A 14,540-nucleotide genomic window follows, 5' to 3' on the forward strand; every position below is an offset into this window, starting at 1 on the left:
ACCCATGACTATGGGGTCAGGCATAATTCAAATGCCATCTACAAATTTTCCAATCACACCATGGTCATCAGCAGAATCAGAGACAGCACTGAGGAAGCGTACAGGAGGAAGTTAGGTCAGCCAGTTAAGTAATGCCATAGCAATCACCTTGAACCCAATGATAGTAAAACCAAGCAGGTGATTGTCAAGTCAACTTTATTTATCATTTTTACCATGTGAGCATGGTAGGATGAGATAGTGTTCCTCCAGGACAAAGGAGCATAGTTACATAGATACATGTTAGGAAAGCAGTTAACACATTAAAATATTAAGACATTAAGACATACACTGAAAGTCCACAGAGCACTATGCACATCTATACTGGGAGTTCAAGAGCCTGATGGCTTGGAGGAAAAAGGTTTCGCACTTTGGACACAAGGCCCAAGTGCTTCAGTACCTTCTGCCAGATAGCAGAAGGAAGAACAGTTTACATGCGGGATGTGTGGAGTCTTTCACAATGTGCATTGAGTGTAGTAGCAGTTGTCCTCCATGCTAGGAAGAGGTTCCCCAATGGTCTTTTCTGCTGACTTCACTATCCTCTGCAGGGTCTTGCGTTCCGTGGTGGGACAGCTTCCAAACCAGGCAGTGATGCAGTTGCACAGGATCCTCTCAATACATCCTCTGTAGAATATAATGAGGATGGTGCGTGGGAGATGGGTTTTCCTTCAGCCTTCACAGGAAGTAGAGGCACTGCTGGGTTTTCTTGGCTATGGAGTTGGTGTTAAGAAACCCGGTGAGGTTCTCCACCACGTGCACACCAAGGAACTTGATACTCTCGATGACCTCAACAGTAGAGCAGTCAATGGTCAGGGGAACATGATCTCCCCAGCCCTCCTGAAGTCAACAACCATTTCTTTTAAGCTTTTTTCAAAAAAACCATTCAGATACAGGTAGTTTGCTCTGCACCAGTTCGATAGTGTCTGCACTTAGTCTCTGTATGCTGCATCCTCGTTCTTACTGATAAAGGCCTACCACTGTCATGTTATCAGCCAACTTGATGATGTGGTTCGAGCTGTTTTTGGCTGCACAATCGTGGATCCGCACAGTAAACACTCGTGAACTAAGCACACAGCCCTGGGGTGGCCCCACACTCAGTGGGATAGTCTTGGAGGTGCTGTTTTCAGTCCGGACTGCTTGAGATCTCCCTGTCAGGAAGTCAGAATCCAATCGCAGAGGGAGGTGTTTAGTCCCACCAGGCCCAACTTCCTTATCAGATACTGAGGCATGATAGTGTTGAATGCTGAAATGAAGTCAATAAAAAGCATTCGAACATACGAGTCATTATTTTCCAGTGGGTGAGGGCTAGATTGGGGGGGGGGGGGGGGAGAAACGGGGGACACACAACATAATAGCATCACCTGTGAAGTGGTTGGATCTATATGCAAACTGCAGGGGGTCCAGTGAGGGGGGTAGCAGGTACTTGATGTTACCCATGACGAGCCTCTCAAAGCACTTCATGATGATGGAAGCGAGTGGAAAAGGCCAGACTTCAAGATGGGGAAAACAGGAGAACACGAATCAGTGCTGAACGAGGGGTCAGCAGCAGAAAGGATTAAGAAGTTCAAGTTCCGGGATGTCAACATCTCTCGAAGATCTGTCCTGAAACCTCCTCCATGTCAAGGCAACCATGAAAAAGTCAGCAGTTACACTTCTTGAGGAGATTTGCTACGACACCAAAGATTCTTGAAAATTTCAGTAGGAGAACATTCTGACTGGTATGGAGGTGCCCATGCACAAAACAAAAAGCTACAGAAAATTGCGAACTCGGTCAGTGCCGTCATGGACATCAGTTTCCACTCCATAGAGGACATCTACAAGAAGCAGCGTCTGAAAAAAATCACCTTCTACTCACACGACTACCATCAGAAAGGAGGTACAAGAGGAGCCTGAAGATGAACACCCGACATCACAAAGTCAGCTTTCTCCCCCTCTGCCTTCAGATTTCTGAATGGAGGATAAACCACTGACACTACCTCACTTTCTCTTATTCTTGCACTAATTTATTTTTTAATTTAAATTTTAGAGCAATATTTGCACTGTAACGCTGCCGCAAAACAACAAATTCTGTGACATGTTCATGACAATAAATTCTGATTCTTTTCAAAACTCTTTTTTTACGGTCATAAAGATTATTTTTGGAAAATTTTCTTGCTGATTTTCTCTTTTTCCAATAAAAAAGGAACTGATATGTAACTTTCATGTGTGAAAATACAAATTCTTAAAATATCATTATGCTATTTGTGGAGCGGTTAACAATTGAACTAATTCAGAGTTATACAAGGACAGGATTCCACTTGTCCTCACTGAGCGCCCCTCCAGCCTGCGCATCCAACAAATTATCCTTCGCAAGTTTCATCACCAAAAACATGATCCCTCCACCAGACACATCTACCTGTCTCCACCTACCGCAGGGACCGCTCCCTTTACGATTCCCTCACCCATTCTCATTAATCACCTCCTTGGTACCTACCCCTTTGACTGTAGGAAGTGCAGCACTTGCATCCACACTTCTCTAACCATCCAGAGAGAAGTGAAGCAACGCTTCACTTGTGAATCTGCAGGGACATCTACATCTGGTGCTTCTGTCATGGCCTTTTCTACAATGGAAAGGCTGGAAGTAGATTTGGAAATCGCTTAGTTGATCACCTTTGCTACGTCCACATCAAAATGACGGGATTTCCCAGTCGCCAACCATTTAAATTTTGCATCCTAATCCTACACCGAATAGTTTGTCCATGGACTCATGCACTGCCAAACCAAGGCCACTGATAAATTGAATGAACAAAACCCAATATGCCATATGGGCACTCTCCAACCAAATGGCATTAACATCTACTTCTCTGGTTTCTATTAGGTCACTCCCATCTCTTTATCTTCCTTATTCCTTTCCTCCAGCTATCACCTACCCTCTAAATTCTGTACTATTCCATCTCCCCATCACTTTCAGCATTTTTTCCTCCATTGCCCTCTATCCCATATCCATCTACAACTGTGGGCCTATGCTCCTCCCCCTTCCATTTTATTCAGGCGTCTGCCTGCTTTTTGTTCATACCTTGATGTCAGGCTCAGGCCTGTAATGTTGGTTATGGATCTTTATCGTAGCTACGTAAAGAATGCTGAGTGACCTGCGGAGTTTTTTCAGCAATTCTGTGTGAACTAATTTAGAGACCTGATGCAGGATCTTGACCCCAAATCCCTTTACCCCACAGATGTTGCATGCTCCTCCAGCAGCGCTTTTTTAAAAAAAAACTCATTTCTCTTTACATCTGAGATTTATAAATCGTTTCCAAGAGTGATTACAGATTGGAAGCCTGATCAATTTTCTCCTTGAAGCTTAAAATGAAAATATAGTTTTTCTGTTGCTATCTGAATTTGGATCAACAATGCAACTTGTAAAATATGCAAATTATATTGCATACTTTAACAATGCTCAAAGATTTTTAATATCTGCCCAGTTACAAACCATAAAAAGAGGCAACAAAACAAAGTTAAATTTTAGTTTTATAAACTCATTTAAACAGCTTAAAAAAAGTGAAATCAACTAGTACAGCATCAGTACTAACACTGCCCGAAGCATCCATTGACAAAAGACTGCCAATCATAAATTCATGAAGAGTGCAAATCTGCATCCCAAGACATCTTCCTTTAAATAACACATGTTGCAAAGGAATTTCTAATTATGTAGGCAACAACTGGAGTTGTTTGGTGGGGAAAGAAAGCAAATCTTTCATTAAATGAGTTTTCCTACAATATTTTTTTTTAAAATGTACAACAATTGTAACTACAAGTCATATTGTATTAATTTTGAACACAAACAAAAACATTTACAGAAGATAAATGGAAGGAAAAACATCATCATTTACACTGGTGCAACATCCACTTTGCACATTGCCCTTGAAGCACAAAATAGGTCCACACCTGATGCAAATCCAGGACCACAATTCTTTTCCTGATGTTTTTGCCATTACCCGTCACATCTGCTTAATTTATGCTAGGTAATTTTAAATCCCTTTCTCCTTTCATTATATCAAGCACAGGTTTCCTTCCATTTCCCTAAAAAAAGTAAAATTAGCATCAATATACTATAACATTGAATGATGAATTCATGAACATCAGGTCGTGTCAACCACATTAGTTAAACCTTCCCAATGCATGTTGTAACTTTGGTATAACTTGCAGAAATGCAACAAATCCAAAAGCAAAGATCTCAACATTGTTAAAGACAAACAGAATTTTTAAACCGTTAATCAAAATCAAAAACTTTTTCTTTGAACTGCTCCATGACCACTCCATTCCCTTGCTCCTCCTCAGAAATACTTTAAGAACGCCAGCATTGCAACCTTGAAAGATAATTCAGGAATGAAGTAGTCTTACCTGCCCATTCATTAGACAAGCCTCAAATTTCAGTTTGATAGGAAACTCGATTTACAGATGTACATGGAGCTAACATTCTGACGTCAGCCTTGGGACTCCAACTCACTTTAACCTTTCTGCTGATGGCCTTCAGATCCCGTGCTCTTTCGTTTCGCCAATGACAGCTCATTGAAACTAATTGCTTCAACACTCAATACTTCTTCATCCTTTCCCGAGAAAAGAAAAACTCACTCCCGAGCTGAATTAAAAGCCTTTGCCTGAAAAGTTCCTGATGCAATATGGCCGTCCTTCATCCTCAGCTGTTCTGGTACTTCTGCACTACCATCAAAAAACGGATGAGAACGTAATGGAAGAGAAGAGGGAGAGAAAAAAAATACTAGATACAAAAACTGTGGCCTGGCTTTTCCCACCACCAACCTAAAACACGACTCAAAACCCCCGCCCCTTCCCCCCCCCCCAAATCTCACCCCCCCCTTACACTTCCATGCTGTTCCAGAACACTACTGCATTGGCTGCCGTAGGCCTAGGCTGGTGGGCAGTGCCTCTCTACTCTCTCCCTCCTTTGCCCCAGAAAAAAAAAGACCTATTTTACCCGAAGTATGTATTTTCTAAACATTGCAAAGATTGGAGAGCAGCGTCAGGGACCGGCGCCGGCCTTGTTTTCAGCATTGACCGTGCACAATCGGCATGGCCGTGCTTATTTTACGCTCTCTCTGCCTTTGGGTTTTTTTTTCCCCTTTGCTGCACTCACCGACCTGTCTTGTTGTTGGTGACAGCACCGTCTGAGCCAATCAGCGAGCGCTCCTGCAACCCCCCCCCCCCCCCCTTACCCACCCCCTTCCAACGGACAACAGGCGCGATCCGCCGGCCGTCGCGAGCCTCAAGCTGCAGCCGCCTCAACGGCCACTCAGTTCCCCCACCACCAGCACCACCACCACCCCTCCTCGGGCACAGCTTCTGCACCCATTCCCCTTCATCTCTCCATCCCAAACTCCGTGCATCGTTCTCATTCATTCAAAATAAAGGATTGCAAAAAAACCACAATTTTTTTTTTAAAAAGTATTCAAGTACTCACTCTTCTCACCCCGCCATTTTGCGTCATTTCCGCCATCTTAGATTTCACTAGCACCCAATTTATTCCAAATAAATGATCCTCTTTTAAAATCCGATCATGCTAACTATTTTGCTGTCGTCCTTGATATTCTGGGCCATCGTGTTGCATGATGGAAAGGGCGGGGGTTGACATCGACCAGAAATCAGACTTGCAATGGGAGCACCCCTTAGAGCAGGGGGGTGCCATTGTAGGCTCAGACATCTCTTGCTCTCAGCCTCCATTTTCTCCCAGTCACATTAACAAGCGTGCACGCAACTTTTGACTTCCATGGAGTGCATAACTTTTTAAAAAACCCCACCGTCTGTCAGTTCCTGTTTGCAGATGGCTCTACCCATTCTGCCTCTGCACAAGGACCAGAAAACCATGGTTTTTATTTAAAGAAAAGAAAAAGCCCTCAACAAAGTGGGATGAAAAAATGCCACCCCTGAGGAACTGAGAGCATTTTATTTTTTTGACTTGAACCCTGCTCCTTTAAACCCAAAGTAATCCATGCACATTTTATCATTCGAAGTGCCGATTGAGACGTCAGAATGTGTAGTGGAGGGGAGGGGGGGGACACATAACAGTACTTGGGCATGTTGTGAGTGGCCACGGGTGACTTGCAACACGAAATGTGAGATACTAAAAGATCAGGATGCGTGGGAGAGAGTTCTAAGTGGTCTGCGAAGGGCTCGGGGGCTCAGGGTCCCGAGTGGTGGGGCGGTGCGGTGTGGGAACTCTGGAGAAAATAAACCAAGGCTTTAGGAATGAACGAGACAAAATGGATGAGTTCAGCAATGCTGCCTGAGTCGGGCTACCAAGTGCACACGGGCACCAAACGTGCACAGTTTCTCTCATCACTTGGCTCTATTTTTTTGGAAATGGCTCGGTTCTTTGAGGGTGGGGGAGGTCAGAGAGTCATTTTCGTTTTGGAAAAGACATGATTTGCAACGTTAACCATCCTGTGTGTGGTTTGAAAGCTGCAGCTTCAACGATCATAAGGGACAGCTGTTGACCACACCATATTTTTTAAATTGCTTTTATTATTTAAAGAATGGTCTGCATTTGCCACGTCTGGTAAATATTTCTCCCTCCTCCCCAACTGGCCGCAGCAGCCCCCGACTGTCGAGTCCGCCCGCACATCTGGGGCGGGCTTGTCCTCGGCCGGGAGGCACGGGCTCCAGCAGTCAGCTTCGCGACAGACGCCTGGCATCATGTCAATTGCAAACTTTTTCGGTCGCAGCAAAGTATTTTTTTTTCGCGTATACTCCAGATCCGTGACAAAGTCTCGTGGCTATGGCCTCTAGCTGGATTTCTTTCTGCGCGTGTCGGTGATACAACAGCGTTCGCTTGGGTTAATACGCTGGACACTCGGTTGACAAAGTGAACGAAGGGCATTAACAGCAGGAACGTTTCCCTCATCAGCGAGCATTGCCTTTCCCTTGCTGGATGCACAAATCCCGACACTAAAGCAAATCATCAATTACACAATTCTCCACTGCTGTTGAGTCTATCCAGCATTTTCGGTTCCAGCAAATAATTTGGCTCCTGAAGGTGAAGGGTTTTTGTTTTAGGACAATTTGCCCTCAGCTATCAGGACTTTCATCCATCCTTTCTTGTTTGCAGGCATTCTGTGCCAAACTATATGAAATACATTGGTGACTCAGTTCGGATAATATACGTGCATCACTGGAACATAAAACGCCACATAATTCCAAATCTGAAGTTGACCACAATTTATCACCGAGCCCTCTTCAAATCTGGACATAATTGTGTATCCTGTCCCACGATATTATCTCAGGTTAAACACTAGTGGAAAATTATGGCTCAAGGATACCAACTGGTGTAAAGCTGGACTGCAGTTTTTCTGCATCGACTGAATCCATGTTGTGATGCCGCAGTAATCTAATCTCAGATATGAGGAATAAATAATTGAGAAAATTGCTACAGGAGTACAAACTATCAGAAACTCAGTGGGTATTTATGAAGATAATTAATATCCAGGTTCCATCCATACTATATTTATCCAACTAGGGATCATAGTAACACTTAGCTCCTTCCACCAACAATAACATCAACAGACAAATGAACCTACTTGTGCCAGAATCCATCCTGCACAATAATGAGATGATGTGGCTAGGCTTCAGCAAGAAAGTCCATGTAAACACAGAGGTTGCTGATTTTTAATCCAAACTTCCATTCTTATGGTAGGAACATAAAAGTTGCTGCACATTTGTTTCCCATATGAACTACCTTAATTCAAAGAACCAGATTTAAATAAGTTCCAAGGCTTTGTATGTCTTACTTGGAGGTCTCTTGTAGCACAATGCTTTGGATAACAAATAAAACAGCAAAAATATATAGAGGATGGAATTCCAGAATGTCAAAGTGATGGTATAGACTTACCAAAGAGTGGCCTAGTAACACTGAGATCTCAGAGAGGTCACCATAAGTAGCAACTTATTTATTACTTTGCCATCTTTCTTCTTACCATTCATGAAAATACTGCCCTGTTCCAGTAGTAACTTCTCTTAACTAGCCATTTTTTATTTGTAAATTTAGTCAGTGCTTGCCCCAATATTGGGAGCATGGAACAGGGGCTGGGGAATTGTGGAGGAATGTTGGTGGGTGCAGGGGTCTCAACACTATAAATAAAGATATCTTCCATGTGTAGCACTGTGGTGCAGCTAGTGGCCTCACAGCTCCAACAACCCAAATTCAATCTTGATTTCCTGTGATGTCTGTGAGGAGATCTCTCTGAGATCATGTTATCTCTAGATGCTCCCATTTTATCTCAACTACACAGGGTTGGCCACTGTAAATTGCTCCTTGTGAGTAGGGGAGTGAAAGAATCTGATGTTGAAGAACAAGGACATTGTGAAGGGCCTGTGATTTTATTAGTAATCCAACATCCTTATGTACAGATTTCAGATTTATTGTCAGAGTACTTACATGACATCACACATAACCCTGAGATTCTTTTTCCTGCGGGCAAGACAGAATTACCACCTATTGGTAGTGCAAAAATGTAAACAAACTGACTGTGCAGTACAGAGATAGGAAAAAAACAGAAATCTCTGGGCATTAATAAAAGGAAGGCTTGATTGATTTTCCATCTTCCACCAAACCTCTTCAGGGCCTTCACTTCTGAAACAATTTTAATTTGCCAACACCAAAATTTGAAATCAACCAACCTAACCTTGAAATAATTCCAGTCCACTGAGCAAGCTCAATATTAATCGCTTCCAGAAATTTTGATCCAGGCCCAATGTATGTTATTTATCAAGATGGTATAGAAAGGAAAGGTTTAAAAGGATATGGGCAAAACGCAGACTACTGGGACTTGCTTGGGTTGGCATCTTAGTCAGCATGGATTAGTTGGACAGAATGGCCTGATTTTGCTATGTTAAACATTATGACCCAATAGTAGCTATGGGTAAAGCTTCCATTGTAAGAACTATTAAGAAGCCTCCGGAATAGCTTGTTAGGGAACAAAATCAGCCTACAAAAATATAATTATTTCAAAGTTCTGGCCTACTTAATCTGTCTCATTCTGAGTTTGTGTAAAACTAATAATATTCTTATTCTCACTAATTGTTTGTCTTGTTTTCCTGAAAATATTAGGATGTACTTTTGGATACAGCCCAGCTCACTGGTCTGACATGTGCATTAATTAATAAATTTAAACCGATTGAATATTAAATTCTCTTCAGTCCAAAAATGGAGAATCGTGATTTATCAATGACCAGTGGTGATCACATAATGTATGCTTTCAGAAGAGGCATTAAACTGAAACATGTATGTCTGCTCAGTAAGTCATAAACGAACCTCAACATTCAAAAACAGGAATGTTCTCCTCATTATCCTAGCTCAAAGGATGTTTGTCAGATGGATTACTTAGCCATTTATAGCACGTGTTCTTTTGGCAACTTTGTTGTGAGTAGATTTCCTTCTTTTATATTTCAACATTCCCTTTCTTGCAACAATGTTCTCTATTGGAAATAGTAATTTGTCAGTGTTGCATTTCAGGAGGTCCAGAGACTATGAAAGTTGTTATATATTTGACAGCATAAAGGACCTCCCTTTTTTCCCCCCAAAAAAAATCACCCAAAAAACCACCCCAGGTCCTATATGTGAAGGAGACAGTTTGGTTCTGGCATTTTGGGCTTTGAAATACAAAGTTCTCAAACTACTCACCCATCTTCAAGAAGCCTGCGGAGGTGCTGTCCATGAAGTGGGCCCACAGCTTCGTGGACCACCCTCTCTTGGGTGGACCGTGCTTTCCAGAGCCGCCACCACTGGTCACTTCCCCCGTGAGAAGGCCGACCATGGCGGCCTCTGCCAGCAGCAGAATGGCCGTGTTTGTAGTACATGCCAATGGTATGATCGACCGCTTGCTTTGCTTTGAGGGGAGTGCTGGGCCTTGATGATCAGGCTGCATGCTGAGCCTTTTTTCAATCAGCACAGCTCTCCAACCAAACTGAATGAGGCACAGGGGCAGGTGGCAGGGAGCGAGCGGCCTGTCGCGCCTCATTCAATTTGCTCGAGGAGCCGTGCAGATTGAATAAAGGCTCAGAGTGGAGCCTGATCACCGAGGCCCAGCACTCCCCTCAAAGCAAACAATCGATCATGGGCTCCCCGTGATGGTGGGCCCTGCTGCCTTCACATGCCCGTGGATCCCAGCATGCCTGTCAATCAATCAGCGTTTACACAGTGGGGGGAAGCAGCCTGAGCCTTGAGGTGCAACTGGCAAGAGGATGTGTTGCTGCTGTTGCTTGGGTGTGAGGAGGCTTCAGAGTCTCAGCCATGCAAGGCTGGAGGGTTTTCATTGAGATGAGTGAAGGCTCCCTGTGAGAAAAAGAAGTACCTTCACAGAATTCGCTCGAGACAAAAATTGAGAACAAAGAACATTTATTATACAACAATGCAAAGTTGAGTGCTTTCCCCTTACCCTGGGAATACACACACACATACTGGGGCTCACCCAACTTTTATACAGTTGATTTCAGTATAGAAGTACCCTCCCCCTTACATTCTTCTGCCTCCTGGATGAGTTTGGCATTAGGCAATCCTGTCTGCCTACTTGCTGTTTCTGTGAACTTGGAGGACCAGGGGGTATCCTGTCTGTGTCCCATCATGTCATTGTCCTTATTCACCTGCCTTTGTCCTTATTCACACCTTCCCAACCCTCAGGGTTTACTAACTCTTATATGCAAAACTTGCTAATTCTGTCTAAGGCTAATTACATATGCGGAACTTGCTGACTCTCTCTAAGGCTAGAAGACCCTTATCTTATTCAGACTGACTTTACTTCCTACATTCTATTATCTACCCTTATCCTATTCATACTGGCTTTATTCATTACACATATATCCATACTAGCTTTCTTCATCTCTCATATTTTCATATTATTTTTACTCATCTCTCACACACACACACACACGCTCAATATCTACTAGGGGCCTTGCAGGAGGAACCTGTTCACAAAGTTTTCTGCAAATACACTAAAACAAATTTTTCCTAAAATGTCACACTAAAAATGGGGAGGGGCTTATATGCCAGTGGGTCCTATATGCAATCAGGTAAATTCAAGTATTTCCTTTAATACTGAACAATTAAGAAGAGCATTAAGTTGACCCCATTTTCCATGGTGGCCTATTCTCTACTGCACTTGCAATAAGATCAGTGTAGTTTGACTCGAATCTAAATCATTCAGGGTGGGGCTCCAGATTGTTCTGTGATGTGCTACTGGAAACTATGCATTTCACAGATGTGATGATAAAACATTGCCTCTATCTTAGTTTTATAGTTTGCTAAAATACAGAATGAAGGTACACTCATGAAAATGTGCATGACGAATCACTGGACAATGAAGTTTTTCTTCCTGAAAACTTCTGGGTGTATTCTGTGGAATTTGGGCTGCTGAAATCAAAAATCACCTTAAATTTTTCCTATTACATACTGTTTATTAGATACAACCTATTTTTGTGAGTTCCTGTCATATTTTAAGTCTACTTCAAGTGTTCAAAGCCATTGTAGAGCGCGTCGAAAGAATCAAAAGCTTGTTGATCCAAACCAAGGCTTTTATTAGCTAGAAGACTGGAGCATATCACATGTAGGTCGACCAGTCCAGAATGACCTGGTCTGGCTAGGAGCAATCCTTTAAGACCTGCCAGTAGGCGTGGCTACGCTCTCAGCCAATCACAGTCATCCTATACTACAATCTGTACATATACATATTGGTGATAGAATCTGTACCATCACAACCATGAAGCGCAATGTGTCATTGAAAATGCATTTTCTACATTTGCACTTGGACGTCTTCCCTGCTGATCTTGGTGCAGTCAGTGATGAACATGGTGAAAGGTTTCACCAGGACATTGCGACCATGGAAAGCAGTATCAGGGCAATTAGAATCCATCAATGCTGGTCGACTATTGTTGGGAACTGACACAAGAGGCATCAGCTGCTTAGTACAAACAAAAATCAGCAGAAAAACATGTTTAAGTCAGTTGAACTAATGCAATGTGTCAGCATTATTATGCAATTAAACATGCTAAATTCAATAAAAGTTAATATAATGTTTCTACAACTTCCTTCGTGATAGAGAAAATCTGTTATTATTTGTTTTCAACTTGAAGTTTAAGTTTAAATTTTCTAAATTTTAAATTTAGACATAGAGATATACAGCACAGTAACAGGCTGTTTTGGCCCTCAAATTCGTGCTGCCCAGTTTACATCCAATCAACCTGCATCCTGGTACATTTCGAACAAATGGTGGAATGAAACTGGAGCCCCAGGGAAAACCCGTACAGACACAGGACAAGTTGTCTATTATAATCCCCATTTTTTTTCAGGAAGCAGACATTTTGAAAAAAAATTGTTGGCCAGCCTAATGCAACTAGAGGGTCTGTGCCAGAAACTGAGTGAAGGATATGCATAAAGTAATGGTGGGAAATATATATGGTGATTAGAGTTCAGAGCCCTTCGTCAATAAATAAACAGAGAACAGGAAGGCATCAGAATATAACAATCATGATATTTTTGAATATTGATTGTTTTACACAAACCCCGAATGAGACTAATTAAGTAGGCCAGAACTTTGAAAGGCATCAGAATACAGACAACATGGTCATGGAGCTTGAGAGCAGAAGAGAGTGCTGATGGGGAGTAGTGAGAGAGTTTCTCACAGAAATCCCGTCGACGAGAGAACTTCTTCAGAGTAGGCAGTCCTTGAAGAGATTTCACTGTCGATCAACAGAATGGAGTGAAAGATGAAAGTATGCAGACACTTTGATTGTATGGACAGAGGATATGCGTTACCAGAAGTTGCTGAATTCTATATTAAGCCAAGAAGATTTCAGTATGTCCAGATGAAGATGAGGCACTATACCTTGTTGCGTGATCAATCACCACCCGCAGACACAAAGCAAGCAGTCAAAGGCTTTATTAATCAGAAAACCCAGACATGCCTCTACATATAACCATATAACTGTTTACAGCATGGAAACAGGCCATGTTGGCCCTTTGAATCCGCACCAGTTCACTTGAATAACTCCACAAGTTCCCCCCACCCCCCTGCTCTCTGCCCATAACCCTCCAATCCCCTCATATCCATGTACACATCCAACCTTCTCTTAAATGACAGAAGGGACCCTGCTGCAACTATCTCTTCTGGAAGTTCATTCCATTCTGCCACCACTCTCTGAGTGAAAAAGCGTCCTCTAAAGTTTTGCCCCTTATGCCCTCTTGTTCCAACCTCCCCTGCCCTCAGGGGAAAGAGTCTATTTACGTCTAGTCTATCTATTCCCTTCATAATTTTAAATATCTCTATCAAATACCCTCTCAGCCGTCTACATTCCAATGAATAAAGTCCCAGTCTGCTTAATCTTTCTCCGTACTCTAGATGCTGTAAGCCAGGCAACATCTAGTTGCATTAGGTTCACGTCTAAGGCAGGTATGAGGGAGGAGACTAGGGCTCTTAGCCTTTATTAGGGGATCTTATGGGGAGGGACTACAGGTACAGAGTGGGCCAGACTGCCCAGCCCAATGAGGACATGTCTGGACATGCTTGTAGTACCGTGTTCCACCACATTCACCCCTCCTTTTTTTGAATGAAGTCCGGTGGGGTGATGCTAGGCAATGTCCATTGCAACGTGTCTTGTAGTCCATACAGTTCATTGGTTCAGCCGCTCAGCGGTTTTATTCAGCGCTGAGATCTCCGAAGTACTGTTGGCTGTATCATTGGTTCCAGCATAACGATGGCTGATTCGCTCAACTGGGTGTTGGAGAGCTGAACAGTGTCTGTGTGTACCAGATCCATAGGGGGTGGGGAATTTGTTTGTAACAGTGGGGGGGTGGGGGGAATGGAGGACACTCAGGGGGCTGGTTTGGAGGTGGGATCACTACGTCATCTGTCAGGGTGATCCCTCGGGCCGACTGGTCGCTGCCCAGGGATATAGGGTGCACCTCACCAACACTGTATTGTTCCGTCCGTCCAGGTACCTTACTAGCGCATACTGAGGGATGGCATGCAGGAGGTGCACTTCCTCAGACAGTGGGTCTGACTTGTGCGTTCTAATATGCTTCTGGAGAGGCACCGGCCCTGGGGTTGTCAGCCAGACCGGGAGTGTGTTTCCCAACCCTGATCTCCTAGGGAAGCAGAACACTTTTTCATGGGGCGCTGCGTTAGAAACATAGAAACATAGAAAATAGGTGTAGGAGTAGGCCATTTGGCCCTTCAAGCCTATACCGCCATTCATTTTGATCATGGCTGATCATCCACTCAGTACCCTGTTCCAGCTCTCTCTCCATACCCCCTGATCCCCCTAGTCACAAGTACTAAATCTAACTCTCTCTTAAATATAGCTATGCAACCGGCCTCAATCACTTCCTGTGGCAGAGAATTCCATAAATTCACCACCCTCTGAGTGAAAAAATTCTTCCTCATCTCAGTCCTAAAGGACTTTCCCTTTATCCTTAAACTGTGACCCCTGGTTCTAGACTTGCTCAACATTGGGAAAAATCTTCCTGC

The 14,540-nt window shown here is 43.3% G+C and overlaps 1 protein-coding gene across 8 annotated transcripts in view; it reads right to left on the minus strand.

Moving 5' to 3' along the window:
* LOC138743475 (uncharacterized) overlaps positions 1-5,183 on the minus strand; it is a 192,718-nt gene extending 187,535 nt beyond the window's left edge. For 2 of the 8 annotated variants that reach the window (XM_069898905.1, XM_069898903.1), the window contains exons 1-2: positions 4,414-4,831; positions 3,958-4,092 (exon numbers count right to left, since the gene is read on the minus strand). The gene's annotated coding sequence lies outside the window, so the exon portion shown is untranslated. The other 6 variants (XM_069898907.1, XM_069898908.1, XM_069898910.1 and 3 more) reach the window with 6 other exon arrangements.
* Between the last annotated feature and the right edge of the window lie 9,357 nt (positions 5,184-14,540).

This window comes from Narcine bancroftii, chromosome 9 (genome assembly GCF_036971445.1).
Source record: "Narcine bancroftii isolate sNarBan1 chromosome 9, sNarBan1.hap1, whole genome shotgun sequence".
In the NCBI taxonomy this organism is placed as follows: Eukaryota; Metazoa; Chordata; class Chondrichthyes; order Torpediniformes; family Narcinidae; genus Narcine; species Narcine bancroftii.